Raw genomic sequence first — 19,646 nt, 5'->3', positions numbered from 1 at the left:
GAAGGGGTAAAAAAGACTGTTAATTACAATGTCCCTTGGTTTTTTGCTGTATTCTTTTAAACTTGTCTATTTTAGTACCAACACCAAAGTGTTTAAATTGCTATGACATTATAAAATATGTTAATATCTGGTAAGCAAAAGTTCCTTCGTTGTTCTCCTTCTGAAAATTATTTTCTTGGTGCCTTTATGCACATTTTCTTTGCTGGGTAAACTTTAGAATCACTCTTTCAAATTTCATAAAATGTCATTTTAAGTTTTTGATTGACATTTATTTGCATTTACAAATTAAATTTCTGGAGAATTGCCATCCTTACCATTCCAAGTCTTTCCTTTCAAATCATGGTATGTCTCTATTCATCATTTCCTTTAAGTTTTTCAGTAAGGTTTTATCCTCTTTTATATGAATCTCATACATTTCACATGAGGTCTATTGCTAAGTATTTTGTTGCTATTGCAAACAGCACTTTTTTGCACTGCATTTTCTATGTGCTCATCGTTAATCTATAATGAAGTTGCTGGGGTTTGTATGTTGATTTCACATTCTCATGCTTTAGTGAACTATTTTGATTGTTCTAATCATTTTACATGGTTTTTCTTGGAAGTTTTAGGGAGATAATCATTATATTTCCAAATGATAATAGTTGTATCTCTTCTTTTCCAATAATTGTATTATTCTTCATGTCTCATTGAATTATGCAGGACCTGGAGAATAACAAAAAGGTAGCAGTAATAGCCCTGTCTTCTCTTGTTCTTACCTTACAGAGAATACTTCTAAATCTTCACCATTATGTATAATATTTGTGATATTTCTGTTTGGCATACCTTGTCAAATTAAAAAATTCCATCTATTAATATTGCCACCTTGCTATGACTATTATACTGATTTGTTTTATGTTTATCTTTCTTTAATTAAAAATGTGCTGAATTTTTTATCAAATGTTTGTTTTGACATCAGTCGGAATGATCATATGGTTTTTCTTCTTTAATTTCTTAATAAAATGATCTTCCTTAATAATTTCTAAAGAAAACCCAGGTTGCATTTCTGGAATAAACTCTACTTGGTTATCATTGATCATTTTGCCTAATATCCTGGCTTGGGGTTTATGGATATAGGGTTCTTCTGAATCTCTGTTAGAACATAGCCTCAGGGACCTGTGAGACTATAGCAAAAGTTTTAACATATTTGTGTCATCAGAGTCCCAGAAGGAGAGAAAGAGAGCTGGTTGAAGAAAATACTTGAAGAAATAATGACTGAAATCTCCCCATATTTGTTAAAGTACATACACTTACAGTTTCAAGATGGTGAGTGAACACCAAATAGAATAAACATCCAAAAAATCCACACCAAGGCATATCATAATTAAACTTCTGAAATAAAGGACAAAGAAAAATCTTGAAAGTAGCCAGAAAGGCAAATAAAGAGAAATAACAATTAGAATGGCTATTTCTCATCAAAAACCATGGAGGTCAGAACGAAGTAGTATAATAATTTCCAAGTGTTGAAAGAAAATAACTGCAAACCCAGAATACTATACCCATTGAAAGTATCCTTCAGGAATGAAGGAAAAAATCCAGACATTTTCAAAGGAATGAAAACTAAGAGAATTTCTCATAACCAAACTTGCCCTAAGGAAATGGTTAAAAAAAGTTCTCTAAACAGAAATGAAATGAGAAAAAAAAATCAGAAGGCGAAAAAGAACACAGAAAACAAAAATATGAATAAATACAAGAGGCTTGTCTCCTGCTCCTGCTTGAGTTTTCTAAATCATATTTAAGGATTGAAGCAAAAATTGTAACATTGACTGATGCAGTTCTAAATGCATATGGAGAAAATATTTAAGACAACAATTTTATAAACACAGAAGGGTAATGATATGCAAAATAGTATTACATTATTATATTTCACTTGAACTGGTGAAATGACACCAGGACACTATAATACATATATATATATTTGTGTGTGTGTGTGTGTATACACATGCACGCACACATAGAGGCATGCCTCATTTTATTTTGCTTCATTGTATTGTGTTTCGCAGAGATTATGTACTTTACAAATTGAAGGTTCATGGCAATCCTGCATTGGGCAAACCTATCAGCACCATTCTTCCAACAGCATCTGTTCACTTTTTGTCCGTATTATGTTTTGGTACTGTCACATTTCAATTTTTTTCATTATTATATTTGTTATAGTGATCTGTGATGAGTGATCTTTGATGTTCCTACTATGACTAGCTAAAGACTGAGATGATAATTAGCATTTTGGGACAATAAAGTATTTTTTAATTAAGGTATGTACTTTTTAAAGAAATAATGCTATTGCACATGTAATAGACTACATTATAATGTAAGCATAGTTTTGCATGCACTAGGAAGCCAAAAATTTGTGTGACTTACTTTTTTGTGAAATTTGCTTTATCCTGGTGGTCTGGAACTAAACTCACAATATCCCTGAGTATGCCTCTGTGTGTATGTGTGTGCATGTGCACACATGCATACGTTTATATAAAGACATATAATCTAATGCCTAGCAAAACAACCAAAATAAGCCATTCAAAGAGATCTACTCAAGAATACTATCAATAAATCAAAGTAGAATGCTTAAAAAAAGTCCAGCTAGCCCATGGAATGCAGGAAAAATAAAACAGAAACAAAAGGAACAAACACAAAATCAAAAAGCAAAACAGCAGACTTAAACCTGAACTTAGTAATTACATTAAATGTGAATGGTTTGAATACACTGGCTAAAAGAGATTACAGAGTGGATTAGAAAAACATGCTCCAGCAATATACTGTCTATTAGATATTAACTTCAAATATTATGATATAGGCAGGTTGAGAGTAAAAGGATATAAAAGCAATATCATGAAAATAATAATCAAAAGAAAACAAGACTGGATAAATTAGTATCAGATAAAATAGACTTCAAAACAAGTAAAACTACCAGAGATAGACATAATATAATGATGAAAGAATCATCCTCCAAGAAGACTTAACAATCCTAAATCCACATGAACCAAACAACAGAACCATAGCATATATAAATAAAACTTGACAGAAATGAAAGGAGAAATAGATAAATCCACAGTTATATGAGGAGACTCAACAACCCTCTCTAAGAAATTGACAGAACATCTCCACAGTAGATGAGCAAGGGTATAGAAGATCTCAGTAATATCACCAACTGAGAACTTGACATTTATGGAACACAAACGTATAATGCACATTCTTTTCAAGTGCCTGCAGAACATAAACCAAGATGTACCATATCCTGGACCATAATACATATATTAACACATTTTAAAACATTGGAACCATATAGGGTGTTTTCTGCCACATGGAATCAAATTTGAAATAAAAAACAAAGATCATAGTAAAATCTCCAAATACTTGGAGATAAAACAACACACTTATTAATTATCTATGTATCTAAGATGATATCCCAAATAAATAAAAAAATTACTGAACTGAGTGAAAATGAAACATATCAATAATTGTGGGACACAGGTAGAACAGTGCTGAGAGGAAAAATCAGAGCACTAAATTCATACATTAGAAAACAGGAGTTTCCGTCGTGGCGCAGTGGTTAACGAATCCGACTAGGAACCATGAGGTTGCGGGTTCGGTCCCTGCCCTTGCTCAGTGGGTTAACGATCCGGCATTGCCGTGAGCTGTGGTGTAGGTTGCAGACACGGCTTGGATCCTGCGTTGCTGTGGCTCTGGCATAAGCCGGTGACTACAGCTCCAATTCGACCCCTAGCCTGGGAACCTCCATATGCCGCAGGAGCGGCCCAAGAAATGGCAAAAAGACAAAAAAAAAAAAAAAAAAAAAAAAAAAAAGAAGAAAGAAAACAGAACAGGTTTCAAATCAATAATCTAAGCTCCCACCTGAAGAAACTAAAAAAAGCAGATAAATCCAAAACGCATAGATGGAAATAAATAAATAAATATAAAAGCAAAAATCAGTGAAACAAAAAACAGAAAAGCAACAGAAAAAATAATGAAATAAAAGTCCAGTTCTCTATAAAGATCAATAAAATTCATAACTCTCAGCAAGATTTCCAAAGAAGGGAAAAGAGAAGACATAAATTGCTGGGGGGGGGGCAGGTGACACATATTGCTAATATCAGCAATAAGATGCAGACTATGACTGCTGATTCTGCAGACATCAGAGGGTAATAAGGTAAAATTCTGAACAGTTCTACACCTAAATTTGACATCTTAGATGAACTGGACCAATCCCTCAAAAAGTACAAACTACCATAACTCACCCAATATAAACTAGATAATTGATATATCATTTAACCACTGAAAGTACATTCCCAGAAGTATAGATTTATTTCCACAATTAATTTTAGTACATTTTATTACCCATGAAAACCCACTCACTTTAGCCATCACTCTGCATTCTCCCAATCCCACCTAGCCCTAGGAAACTACTAATCTACTTCCTTTATCTATTGATTTGACTATTCTGGACATTTCATATAAATGGGATTATACAATATGTGGTCCTTTGTGACTTCTTTCACTTAGCATAATGTTTTCAAGGTTCATTTGTACATTTTTTATTTTTATTGCTGAATAATACATTTAATGCACAAGTTTTAATTGATATGTTTTCATTTTGGGGGGGGGGGGTATGTACCTAGGAGTGGAATTGCCAGATCATTTGGTAACTCTGTTTTTAACTGTCTGAAGAATTGTAAACTATTTTCCAAAGCAACTTCCTCATTTGACATTCCCACCAGCAGTGTACAAAGGTTCCAATTTTTCTAACACTTCTTATTATCTCTTTTTTTTTTGCCATCTTAATGCATGTGAAGTGGAATTAGTCACTCCCTGATGATTAATGATGGTGAGCATTTTAAAAGCACTTTTTAACTATTTGTATATCTTGTTTGGAGAACCATCTGTTCAGCCACCTTACCTATTTTTAATTGGGTTATTTGCCTTTTTATTGTTGACCTGTAATAATTCTTTATATATTCTAGATACTTGATTTGCATCAGATATATAATTTGCAAATATTTTCTTGCATTTTGTGGGTTATTTTTTATCTGTCTGATAGTGTCCTTTGAAGCACAAGTTTTTAATCTTACATTGAGTTTATCTGTTTTTATTTGGTTGCTTATGCTTTGGGTGTTATGTCTAAGAAAGCATTGCCTAATTTAAGGTCACAAATATTTACAGCTGGTGATTCCTCCTAAGCATTTTACAATTTTAGCTCTTAAATTTAGGTCTTTATTCTATTTTTAGTTGACTTTATACATGGTGTGAGGTAGTAATCCAATTTCATTCTTTTGCATGTGGGTACCCAGTTGTCCCAGCATTTGTTAAAAGATTATTCTTTCCCTGTGGAATTGTCTCAGAACTCTTGTTGAAAATTGAATAATTATAGATTCATAGACTTTTGTTTTCCTGGAGTCTCAATTCTGTCCCACTTAGCTATATTTCTATTCTTATGCCAGTGCAACATTGTTTTCATTATTGTAGCTTTATAGTAACTTTTGAAACCAGGAAGTATGAGGTCTCCAACTTTGTTCTTTATTCAATATTTTTGGCTAGTTTGAGTAACTTGAATTTGCATGTGAATTTTAGGATCAGCTTATATTTTGCAAAGAAGTTAGCTGAGATTTTAATAGAGATTATATTGAATCTTTATATCAATTTAGAGTATTATCATCTCGACAGTATTGTCTTCCAAATAATAAAACATGGGATGTCTTTAAATTTATTTAGGCTTCTTTAATGTCCTTTAACAATGTTTATAGTTTTCAGAGTATAAGCTTTGTATTTCTGTTATTAAATTTATTCCTACATATTTTATTCTTTTTCAGACTATTGTAAATGGAACTGTTGTCCTAATTTTAGTTTTGTTTTTTAATTGCTATTGTACAGAAATACAGTTGATTTATGTGTAATGATCTTATATTCAGCAGCCTTAATGAACTCATTTATTAATTATAGTTTTATGGGATACTTTAGGGTTTCTATATAAAAGATTATGTCATCTGCAAATATATTTTTGCTTCTTCGTTTTCAACCTGGATGCCTTTTATTTCTCTTTCCTGGGTTAACTAAATCTCTAGAATAATATTAAATAGAAGCAGTGAGAGTGAGCATCCTTGTCTTGTTCCTGCTCTTAGGAGGAAGTCATTTAACATTTCACCACTAAGCATGATGTTAGCTTTGGGGTTTTCATAGATACCTTTCATCTGGTTCAGGAAGTAGCCTCCTATTACTATTTTGTTGAGTTTTTTTATATCATTAAGTGGTATTGAATTTTGTCAAATGTTTTGTTCTGTAGCTGCATCTGTGATGATTGTGTGCTTTTTGTTCTTTATTCTACTTATATAGTATATTACATTAGTTGATTGTTAAGTGTTAAATCAATCTTGCATTCCTAAGATAAATCCTACTTGGTCATGATGTAAAATCCTTTTTACATATTCCTGGCAGTTTGCCAACATTTTGTTGCGGGTTTTTACCTCTAGATTCAAAAAAATATATTGATACATAGTTTGCTTTTCTTGTAATGTCTGGGTTTTTTTGATATCACAGTTATACTGGCTTCATAAAATTAATTGGAGTGTGTCTCCAGTATTTCTATTTTTTGGAAAAGCTAAGGAAATTTTGACATTATTTCTTCCTTAAATGTTTGGCATGATTCCTTTGTGAAACCAACTGGTCCTGGGCTTTTCTTCATGAGAAGTTTTTTTGACTACTAATTCAATTTCTATATTTGTTATAGGTCTATTGAGATTTTCTAATTATCTTTGAGTCAGTTTCAGTAGTCTGTCTATACAGGAATTTGTCCATTTCATCTAAGTTATCTAACTTGTGTCTTACAGTTGTTCACAGTATTCTCATAATTCTTTTTGTTTCTGTAATGTCGGTAGTAATAAACCGTCTTTTATTCTTTATTATGATTTTTATTTTTCCATTATAGTTGATTTACAGTGTTCTGTCAATTCCTACTGTACAGCAAAGTGACCCAATAGTACATATATAGATACATTCTTTTTCTCATGGTATCCTCCATCATGTTCCATCACAAGTGACTGGATATAGTTCCTTATGTTTTATGCTTGATTTTAGTGATTTGAGACAACTCTCATTTTTCTTGGTTAGTTTAGCTAAAAGTTTGTCAATTTTATTGATTTCTTAAAAGTAACAACTTTTAGCTTCACTGATTTTCTTTACTGTTATTCTATTCTCTATTGTATTAATTTCTATTCTAATTTTTATTATTCCCTTTCTTCTGCCTGTTTTGGGTCTAATTTGCTCTTCTTTTTCCCTTTGTCTTAAGGTGAAAGTTTAAGTTGTTGATTTGAAATCTTTTTCAATGTAGGCACATAATTTTAATAGTGATTTCATCTTTTATTTATGGATTATTTAGAAATATATTTCTTAACTCCCAGGTAGTGAAAAAGGACATGAATTTTCTAGATATAGTTTTGTTATAATTTTATGTTTAATTCCATTGTCATTGGAAAGCAAATTCTCCATGATTTAAATCCTTTGAAATTTGTCAAGGCTTACTTTATAGTCCAATATACAGTCAATTTTTATAAATGTTCCATGGCGATTTAAAAGAATATCTATCAGAGACCTGGTGGGTAGAATACCCATACATGTTCACATTTTCTATAACTTTACTGACTTTCTGGTCCGTTTTTAAAATTCAGTCATTTAAAGATGTGTCATAATCACCCACTGTGATCATGAATGCATCCATTTCTCCTTACATAGCTCTGTAAATTTTCACATATTTTCATTTTGTAATTGGCATATATAAATTTAGAATTGTTATATATTTATTGAGGTAAACATTTTATTATTATAAAATGATTTTCTTTATATCCAGTAATGATTTTATTCTTAAAGTCTATTTTGTCCGATAGTAATAGAATTACTTCATTGTTCTTTTGATTAGTGTTTTTTATTGTCTTCAGCTTTATCTTTATGTTTTACATGTGTGTTTTATAAATGCAGAATAGATGAGTTTTAGTTTTTATTTAGTCTGAAATCTTTTCATGAAGCATCAGACAATTTGATTTTAATGTAATTACTGGCATGTTTGGGTTGAATTTACCATACCTGTTCATTTTCAACTTTCTCCCCCTCTCTGCCTTTAAAAATAGGTTCTTAGTGTTTTTCATGATTTAATTCCCCCACTATTATCTTGGAAATTATGCATTACTGTATTACAAAAATGATAACACTAGAAAGTATGGCATGCATCCTTAGTAAGTATCTAATATTAATTGGTATTATGCTCTTTACTCAGGCAATACAATGTCCTTAGAACTCCTTAGCTACCTTTATATGTCCTCTCTGAATTTTGTACCATTGTTGTCATGCATTTTAATGTCGTATATATTTTAAACCTAATAGCCCATTATAATTGCTTTAAACATCAGTGTTCATTTCTATTCACCTACATCATTTTCACTGTTTCACTCTTCCTTTATCTCTGTGCTTTCATGTAGGATCATTTTCTTTCTGCTTGACAAGTATCTTTGCTTTGGGATCTCCTGGTGACAAATTCTCCAGTTTCATTCTTTAAAAATACCTTTATTTTCCTATTATTCTTGGAAGATATTTTTGCTAGATATAAATTTATAGGTTGACATTTACTTTCTTTCACACTCTGATATCATAGCACTATTTTATGGTTATAATCGTTTCTATTAAGTGGCTAGGGGTCAGTCTAATTTATGTCTCTCTGAAATACTCTGTCATTTTTCCCATTGATATCTTGGGTATTCTTATTTGTTTTTGGCTTTCAGTAGCTTTACTACATGCCTAGGTGTGGATTTCTCTTTATATGGCCCAGGGTTGGCAGAGCATCTTAAATCTGTAGCTCAATGTCATGCACCTGTTCTTGGCCAGCTCTCCTCCATTGCCTTCTTCTGACTTTATTCTTTCCTCTGACTTCATTTATACATGTGTTAGAATCTCTCCCTGTATTTTCTATTTCTCTCACAATCTTATGCATTTCTTGTATTTTTTGTCCCTCCATGTTTCACCAGTGCTGCTTTATTCTAATATACCTTCTAGTCCACTGATTATCTCTTTAATATATGTAGTCTGATATTAAATTTGTCCAATTAATATGCTTGGTGCTTGGGAACTGGAGTGGCTGGTGGTGTGGCAGCAGAGGTCTCCTGTTCTTCCAGGACAGTCATCTGCTGGACAGCAGTTCCATGGAGAATGTCCTATAATTTGGTGGAGGAGACAAGATGGCAGAGTAGAAGGACTCTAGCTCATCTCCTCTCACAAAAACACTAAAATCATAACAAACTGCTGAACAACCATAAAAAAAAAAGATTGGAAACTACAAAAAAAAAAATTTAAAAAAAGATTGTCTACGCCCAAAGACAAAGAAGAAGCTACCACAAAATGGCAGGAAAGGTGCTTTCATGATATAAGCAAATACCACACCCACCAGGTGGGTGGTCCACAGACTGAAAAATAACTATATCACAGGTTCTCACACAGGAATGAGGCTTATGAACCCCACATCATGTTCCCTAGCCTGGGGATCTGGCATTGAGAGGAAGAGCCCCCAGAGCATTTGGTTGTGAAGGTCAGTAGGGCTTGTATGCTGGAGCTCCACAGGTCTAGAGGAAACAGAGAATCCACTCTTGAAGGGCACACACAAGTTTTCACATGCACTGGGACCTAATGTACAGCAATGACTCCATAGGAATGTAGGCCAGCCCTACCTGCAGTTCTTGGAGAGCCTCCTTGGGAAGCAGGGGTCAGCTATGGCTCACTGTGGGGACAAGTCACTGGTTGCAGAGGCTTCATGGAATAATCATTGGCATGAACTCTCCCAGAAGCTGCCATATTGGAAACGAGACCTGACACCACCCAACAGTCTGCAGGGTCCAGTGCTGGGATGGCTCAGGCCAAACAACCAACAGGGTGGGAACACAGCCCCAACCATCAGCAAAAAGGCTGCCTAAAGATGTCCTAGCCATACACTCTTCTCCAGACACACCCCTTGATATGGCTCTGCCAACCAGAGGGGCAAGACCCAGCTCCACCTAACAGTGGGTAGGCATCAGCTACTTCCTCTAGGAAGCCTACATAGGCCCCTGAGTCAACTTCACTCATCAAGAGCAGACACAAGAAGCAAGAGGGACTATAGCCCTCCAGTCTTCAGAAGAGAAAGCACAAACACAGAAAGATGTAATGATCTGACAGAGAAATATGTTCCAGACAAAGGAGCAAGACAAAACCCCAGAAGAACAACTAAGTGACGTGGAGATAGGCAACCTACCTAAGGAATGATAGTAAAGATGATCTAAGATCTCAGGGGAAAAAAAATGGAGGCACAGAACAATAAAGTACAAGAAGTTTTAACAAAGAACTAGAAGATTTAAAGTAAACAGAGATAAACAATACAATAGCTAAAATTAAAAATTTACTGTAAGTAATCAATGGCAGAATACATGAGGCAGAAGAATGGATAAGTGAGTTGGAAGAAAGATTGGTGGAAATCACTGTTGCAGAACATAATTAAAAGAAATAAGGACAGTCTAAGAGACTTCTGGCACAACATTAAGTGCACCAACATTCACATTATAGGGGGTCCCATAAGAAAATAGAAAGGGCCAGAGAAAATAGTTGAAGAAATAATAGGTGAAAACTTCCCAACATGGGAATTCCCGACACTAATTCAAGTCCAGGAAGTACAGCAAGTACCATACAGGGTAAACACAATGAGGAACACACCAGAACATTTACTAATCAAACTGACCAAAATTAAAGACAGAAAATACTAAAAGCAACTAGGGACAAACAGCAAATAGCATAAAAAACAATCCCCATGAGGTTATCAGCTGATTTTTCAGCAGAAACTCTGCAGGCCAGAAGGGAGTGGTACAATATATTTAAAGTGATGAAAGAGAAAAACCTGCAACTAAGAATACTCTATTCAGCAAGGCTCTCATTCGGATTCATTGGAGAGATCAAAAGATTTACAGACAAGCAAAAATTAAGAGAATTCAGCACCACCAAATCAGCTTTACGACAAATGCTGAAGGAACTTCTCTAGGTGAAAAAGAAAAGGCCACAACTAGAAACAATAAAATTACAAATGGGAAAGCTCACCAGCAGACATACAGTAAAGGTAGGACATCATCCATACAGAAATACATCAAATCCAATAATTTTGTGAAGAGGAGAGTATGATTGCAGGATATTAGAAAGGCATTTTAAATTAAGACACCAGCAAATAAAAACAATCATGTATATATATAGAGAGGTGACTATATCAAAACCACATGGTAATCACAAACCAAAAATCTACAATAGATACCAAAAGAAAAGGCAATCCAAACACAACACTAAAGATAGTCATCAAATCACAAGAGAAGAGAACAAAAGAGGAAGGGAAGAAAAAGACCAACAAAAACAAAATTGAAAACAATTAATAAAATGGCATTAAGAACATGCATATCAATAATTACCTTAAATGTAAATGGAGTAAATGCTCCAACCAAAAGATGTAGACTGGCTGAATGGATACAAAAACAAAACCCATATATATACTGTCTATAAGAGACGTACTTCAAATCTAGGGACACATTACAGATTGAAAGTTAGAGGGTAAACAGATGCAACCTATTTAAACTCAAAAGTTTCTGCACAATAAAGGAAACCATTTAAAAAACAAAAAGACAATCCACAAAATGCGAGAAAATTTTTGCAAATGACTCAACTGACAAAGGTTTAATCTCCAAAATATACAAACAACTTATACAACTCAACAACAACAACAAAAAACCAAACCAGTTGAAAAATAGGCAGAAGACCTAAATAGACATTTCACTGAAGAAGACATACAGATGGCCAGCAGGCACATGAAATAATGCTCAACATCACTAATAATTAGAGAAATGCAATTCAAAACTACAATGAGGTACCACCTCACACCAGTTAGAGTGGCTATCAAATAACAAATGATGGAGAGGATGTGGAGAAAAGAAAATCCTCCTACACTGTTGGTAGGAATGTTGGTAGGTACAACCACTATGGAAAATAGTATGGAAATACTTCGGAAAACTAAATATAGAGCTACCACATGACCCAGGAATCCCACTCCTGGCATATATCCAGACAAAACTTTCATTGAAAAAGATACATGCCCCTGTATGTTCATCACAGCACTATTCACAATAGCCAAGACATGGAAACAACCTAAACACCGATCAACAGATGAATGGATTAGGAAGATGTGGCACATATGTACAATGGAATACTACTCAGCCATAAAAAGGACAAAATAATGTCATTTGCAGCAACGTGGATGGAACTAGAGACTCTCATACTAAGTGAAGTAAGTCAGAAAGAGAAAGACAGACACCATATGATATCACTTATATATGGAGTCTAAAATATGGCACAAATGATCTATCTAAAAAACAGAAAAGATCATGGACGTGTAGGACAGACTCGTGTTTGCCAGAGGGAGGGGGAGAGAGTGGGATGGATTGGGAGTCTGGGGTTAGTAGATGAAAAATGTTGTATTTGAAGTGGATGGGCAATGAGATCCTGCTCTGTATCACAGGGAACTATATATCTAATCACTTTTGATAGAACATGATGGAGGATAATGTGAGACTGAGTCACTTTACTATGCATCATAAATTGACAGAAGATTCTATCAATAATAATAAAAAATTTAAAGTAAAATAATAAAAATGGCCCCATTCATGTGAAAAAAGGGGGGGGGTAAAAAGATATCCATGCAAATGGAAATCAAAATAAAGCTGGAGATGTTCTTCCACTGTTGAGCAATAAGATTGTCGATGTGTCTGGAGCGCTGGAATACAGTTCAATCCCTGGCCTGGCACAGTGGGTTAAGGATCCAGCATTTCCACAGCCATGGCATAGGTTGCAACTGTGGCTCAGATCTGATCCCTGGCCCAAGTACTTGATATGCCACAGGGAGGCCAACCAAAAAAAAAAAAAAGAAGAAGAAGAAGAAAGAAAGCTGGAGTAGAAATACTCATATCAGACAAAATAGATTTTAAAATAAAGATGGTTACAAGAGACAAAGAAGGACACAACATAATGATCAAATGATCAATCCAAGAAGATAAAAACAATTTAGAAATATAGATGCACCCAACATAGAAGCACCTTAGAATTCAAGGCAAATGCTAATAGTCATAAGAGGAGAAATCAACAGTAACACAATAATAATGGAGGACTTTAATATTCCACTTACAGCAACGGACAGATCATCCAGACAGAAAATCAACAAGGGGAGTTCCCGTCGTGGCGCAGTGGTTAATGAATCAAACTAGGAACCATGAGGTTGTGGGTTTGATCCCTGGCCTTGTTCAGTGGGTTGAAGATCTGGCGTTGCGTGAGCTGTGGTGTAGGTCACAGACATGGCTCGGATTTGGCATTACTGTGGCTGTGGCACAGGTCGGCAGCTGTAGCTCCTGTTAGACCCCTAGCCTGGGAACCTCCATATGCTGCAGGTGCAGCCCTAAAAAAAAAAAAAAAAAGAAAGAAAGAAAGAAAGAAAATCAACAAGGAAATACAGCCTTTAAATGATGCATTAGACCAGATGGACTTAACTGGTATTTATAGAGCAATCCATCTGAAAGCAGCAGAATACACATTCTTCTTAAGTGTACATGGAACTTTTTCCAGGATAAATCACATGTTGGGCCACAGATCAAGCCTCAGTAAATTTAAAAAGATTGAAATCATATCAAGCATTTTCTCCAGCCACAACACTGTGAGACTAGAAATCAACTACAAGGAAAAAAAAAAAACTTCCAAAAACCACAAACACATTGAAACTAAACAATATGCTACTAAACAACCAATGGATCACTGAAGAAATCAAGGAGGAAATCAAAAAATACCTAGAGACAAATGACAATGAGATACAATGATACAAAAATCTATGGAACCCAGCAAAAGCAGTTCTAAGAGGGAAGTTCATAACAATACAAGCCTACCTCAGGAAACAAGAAAAATCTCAAAATAACAACCTAATCCTGTACCTAAAGCAACTAGAGGAAGAAGAACAAACAAAAGCCAAAGTTAGTAGAAGGAAAGACATCATAAAGATAGAGCAGAAATAAATGAAATAGAGATGAAGCAAATAATAAAGATCAATGAAAACTAAAAGCTGATTCTTTGAAAAGATAAACTTGTCCAATGAGCTTTCTAATTTGAAGATTACATTTTTTTCAGTTCTATAAATTTCATATGGCATGGTTTTTAGTTGATCGTGAAAAAAAAATCTCAATCTTGCTTTTTTCCTTCTTGAGAACTACTTTAAGGTCTATATTTGACCATTTCAATTACAAGCCAGGCACTGTACCACGTGTTCTACAAACATTATTTCACAACATTAGTGGATTTTTTATAGAAGAAGAAATTAAGCCCTCCCTCCCCCCAGTTTCTAAATAGTAAAACTAAGAACAAAACTCAAGTCTTCTCAACTTAAAATACATGCTCTTAATCATCTCATTATGAGGGTATGGAAGTCCCAAATATCCCACTAAAGCACAGTTATCTCCCTACCAGAGGAAAATTTCTGTCCTTGTGATATTTTCCACAAACCCTATCATAACATTATTCCTGAATTTTCCTTTTCATATACCTTCCCACATTTATTCATTTACTTATTTATCATCCAGTCGATATTTTTTGAGGGTTTGTCACACTGTCCCAGGCCCTAAATTTACCCAATAAATAAGGCAGACATGGTTCTCATCTCATAGAACATTCATTTTAGTGGGAGATAACAAAACAGTGAACATATAAGCAAATGGATAAGATAAGTGATGAAGTCACTGTGGAGATTAAATAGTCTAATATAGCACACTGGGGCATTGAAGGCTGCTTTAGCTCATGGGTCAAAATAGACCTTTAGAAGTAGTGGCATTTGAGCAGTAACTTGAATGAGTAGAGTATTCTAGGCAGAAGCGAGAACAAGTGTAAAGACCCCATAGTTGAAAGGTGCTTAGTGTATTTAATGGAGAGAAGAATATTGGGTTTTGGCTTGAGCCTTCTACGTGAAGAGATTGGTAGAACATGAGGTAGAAAAGTTGGCAGGAATGGAAATCTGACCACCGTTTCTGTATTTGAGATAAAAAGTAACAGTAGCAGTTTTCACTTCAAACTCAGAGGGAGTAACTCTGACCAGATTTACCCTTCCACCATAAGACACTCAAAAACTGGACAAGATATACGAAACTCCTATTTTCAAACATTGTGGAACAGGCAACACAGAACTGTGATGCATGTAAGAAAGAAAACAAATAAGATGACTGTGATCACCATAGCACTTTGCCTGAAAACACATTCCAGACCACAGGTGGCAAGGGGAACTCCAAGGTGAGCACATGGTCTCATTGAGTTGAGGAGACAAATAGGAGTTCAGGGAGGCTGAGTTGGCTGGACACTGTAGGACAGAGTTTCAGAGAGGAGAGAGCTAAAGAATTCAGCAAAAGAATTCTGGAAATATCTATAGGAATGCTCTCTTAAAAACTACATTTTTGGGAGTTCCCATCATGGCACAGCAGAAACGAATCCGACTAGGAACCATGAGGTTGTGGGCTTGATCCCTGGCCTCACTCAGCGGGTTAAGGATCTGGCATTGCCATGAGCTGTGGTGTAGGTCACAGACATGGCTGTGATCTGGCATTGCTGTGGTTGTGGCGTAGGCCAGCGGCTATAGCTCCAATTTGACCCCATCCTGGGAACCTCCATATGCCGAAGGTGTGTTCCTAAAAAAAAAAGAAGACAAAAAAAAAAAAAAAAAAAAAACACTGCATTTTTTTAACAACTCCCTCTCCCCCAGTTGATGCTTGTGTGCACTAAAATTTGAGAATCACTGCTCCAGAGATTTAAAAAACCAGAACATTGAAGAAATGGATGTAATATCCTCAAAAGAATAGGCTGCATTTCTTCTTACCACTTGAGGTGGGGATAAATTTCACTACTGCAAATATACACTGACTTCTCTGTTTTAGACAAAGATAAGAGGGGTCAGGAGAGTCTCTTAAGTGAGACTGAAGATTTCACAGGGTGGAAGAAACAGTCTGGCAAAGAAGCTCTTCATGACTCTCTCATTTCCACTCCAGAAGCCATCACACTGATTTGGGCTTCCATCTCCTTAACCTGAGACATGTGTTCATGGGGCAGATTTTGCATTTCCCAGATGTGGGTGCATGTTTATTTGCTTGTTGGTTGGATGAGTGATTGAATAAATGAATTAATTAAACCAGTGAGACCAGGATTTCAGAATAAGTCATTTGTATTCCACACTGCTAAGGTTAGACAAGGAAGTGAGCCATATCCACTCCTGGTCTTTGGAAACTCCCTAAGGGTGTGGTTCATCCATCATTCACTCTTTCCATCTAGCCCTGGTCAAGGTAGACAATGATGCTCCATTCTCCATGACCTCTCTAATGCCCGCCTAAGGCAGGGGACCATAGCTGAGAAATTTTGCTTTGACTGTCACTACTCCAAGGACCCAGCATCCTGTCAGGGTTTGGGATCAAGTTTGGTTTTGAAAAGAGCAAAGAGAACGACATAATTTAAAAATCAAAGAAATTCATTTTAGTAGTAAAAGGTTAACAGCCTTTAGGAGGAATGATTTTTAATCACCCCCGTCTAGACTCTATCACTGGAATCACCAGCCACCGAGTGAAATATGGCCCAACTGCCGCCACCAAACAGCTCCTAAAGACTGTTGTATTTAATCATGTCTGTGCACCACTTATGGATTTTCATTATGATTCCCGATGCTGTTGCGCTGGGTAAAATATTAATATCCATAGTAATGATGCATGAAGCTTGGAGTGTAATTTCTTCACTCTTCTTGTCTGATATTAAATTGTTACCACTTTATCATTTGTGTAGAACTGCACGTTTCAATTAATCTTTCCATATCAGCAGCCCTGATTAATATAGATCATGATTCATAAGCTTATCGTCACTATAGTTTTAACAGATCATTTATAAAGATCTTAAATTTCAGGGTCTGGGAGGTGCAGCTGCTGTGTCCAATGTGCCTCTTTATTCTCTGTTCCAACAGTGCTGCTCTACACCGGCTGTCACCTCCTGTTGAATAATTAATTTCAGGAAACCAAATTTGCCCAAGTCAGAAAAATAAAACCAGAATGAGGGGACTGGCGATTGGCAGGGCACCGGGCAATGTTTGTTCACCTTTCCATGCCCAGGCCGGATGCCGCCTGCTTCTCATTGGCGAGAACTGCTGCTCTGAGGGATGAACCACAGGTGTGTGGGGGTTTCTGCCGGCTGCAGCGGGCAATCCCAGCCAGCGCAGCCATCCCAGGACAGTTGTTGAGGTTTGATGGAGCATTGGATAACTTCCCAGGCAGCTGCTGCTGCTCACATGAATCTACAGATCTCATCAGACCTGGCATGGTGCCCGGGGCCTTAAGCTCATCCTACAATACCATCTAAGCTGTGTGCTCAGGGTAGGATGGGGGTGAGCTGAGGAATGAGTGAGAGGTTTGCAAACATTTTTGTAAATACAAGAACCATTCAGGGTTTGGGCTTTTTGTCAGAAGAGACTATCCAGCCTCAGAGTTTTTGGCCCACAGACATGGGGCCCATCGTTGGGAGTCTGAAGAGCCATTGCCGGGGCCTCTATACTGTCTTGCCTCTCAACCAACTTGAGGCTCAAGCAGATCCATGCAAATCCCCATAGTAATAGCTCCCTTCTTTGAACAGAATGACAGAGAGCAAGAGATAGGGCAGAGCTTACTAACTTTCTTGGGTCTGCATTCAAAGCTTAATTCCTATGGCTCAAACTCTTCAAAGGCTGCAGGTACACAGGAAAACAACCAGAATTTTAAAAAATAAAATATTATTTTGGTAAGCGGTCTGGTAACTAAAATGGTAGTATCTTGTTGATTTAAAATTTTTGAATATTTTGTTTCAACCTCAGTCCAAGCAGGTGGTTTTTTAAAACATGTTCTAGGTAAATTTTTGTTTGCTCAAATCTGTTTGTCTTCTACTGTACACCTTCTCTGTGAAAGACATTGTCCTAGGCCCCAAGACTGGGGCCTGCATCTTAGTTTGAGCTTCCACACAGCAGATTCCAAGGCAAGAATTCAAGAGTTCATTGGAGAGCTGATGCCAGGAACATCATTAAGCGAGTGAGGAAGTGAGGCAGAGCCGGGGAGGCAGCCAGTAGAGGCTGCATTGTCTTGTAAGATACCACTGTGGGTAACAGGGACCCCGAGATAGCTCATCGGTGGGGTGAGGAAACCCAAGTCATTTCTTTACCAGGTTCTCATCTTTATTGGAGGGGCCAATTTCTGGGTTATTGATTCTCCCACACTCACACCTGACTTGCCCTGTATGTGAGCAGAGTGATTCCCAAAGCCAGAAATAAAAGCTCTCCAATGGAAAGGTGACCTCTTCCTAGCAAGCAGACTTGACATGTAGAAGTGAGGGCCAAGAGAAAATGATGAGCGCCAACAGCATTTCCTATAGACCCCCCTCTCACCCTCTACAATTGTTCATCATTAATTCAGAAAGTGCTCAGAGATGTCTTCTTAGCCACCACTCTCCAGACAGGAGGTAACAGTTACTGAGAAAGTCCACTCATGCTGTGGACTCCCCCCAAAAAAATTACATAAATATATTGTACATATTTTATCTTTTAACTGAAGCACACAGATATACATTTAATCACTGGTATTTTGATGTTGATCCAAGATCTTGTCTTTTAATGTACATGCACTGATGTACTGCCTTCCTTTTCCTGTGCAAACCACATCCGTGGAAACCCATTCCCCTCACCCCATTTCCAGGTTCAGTTTCTAAAAAATACAGCAAGAACTTAAAGTCATGTTCGAAATGATCCAAATGCAGAAACTCTCTCGATGTTTATGATCCACCCTGCTTGTATAACGGTTTTTCCCACATCGAATTCAACAGCTATTTTTTAGTGACTCACCTTTTATTGAGTCCAAAGCACTCAATTTAATGTTCAAAGAAGCCACATTTCTTCTTTTCACACTTATCATCAGTTTATGTAACACTTAATTCAATTTCATGGTTACAATATTAAGCACAACTGCCACACACAGATTTATGAACAAAGACAATTAACACTTGAAAAGGTACAGCCTGAAGAGCAGAGGCCCAGGCATGTGCGTGGCCTCCTGTTGGCAAGTGCTATTATTGCATGCCAAGCAAGTCTTCAGGATTAACTTATTTGATCCTCTTAACAACCTAGAGTGAGGGACTGTTGTTCTATCTACTGTCCAAGCCATGCTTGCTCAAGGTTCCACTGCCAGTGAGGGGCAGAGCTCAGTTTCTAAGTCAGGGAGTCACATTGTGACATTAGCCACAACGTCACACTGTCCTGTCCAGAATGGCCTTTAGCAGGCTAACCATGATTTATCTTGCACACTGGGACACTTTTGAAAGTGAGCATGTCCTCTATCGATAATGATACCCAAACCACAGGGGTAAAACCCCACAGCCCTGAGTCAGAACATCTAACTGTTGGCCAGATGTGTTCATTGTGTTATGGCTCTGACCAAATCTATGTGAGCGTTAGTTGTGTGTGTGGTGGGGAAGCGGGTGTCTTAGGTGGGGACTAGTTGATGGGT

This window comes from Sus scrofa, chromosome 13, assembly GCF_000003025.6.
Source record: "Sus scrofa isolate TJ Tabasco breed Duroc chromosome 13, Sscrofa11.1, whole genome shotgun sequence".
Classification (NCBI taxonomy): domain Eukaryota; kingdom Metazoa; phylum Chordata; class Mammalia; order Artiodactyla; family Suidae; genus Sus; species Sus scrofa.
The sequence above is the reverse complement of the archived record's forward strand: the minus strand, read 5'-3'. Positions refer to the sequence as shown.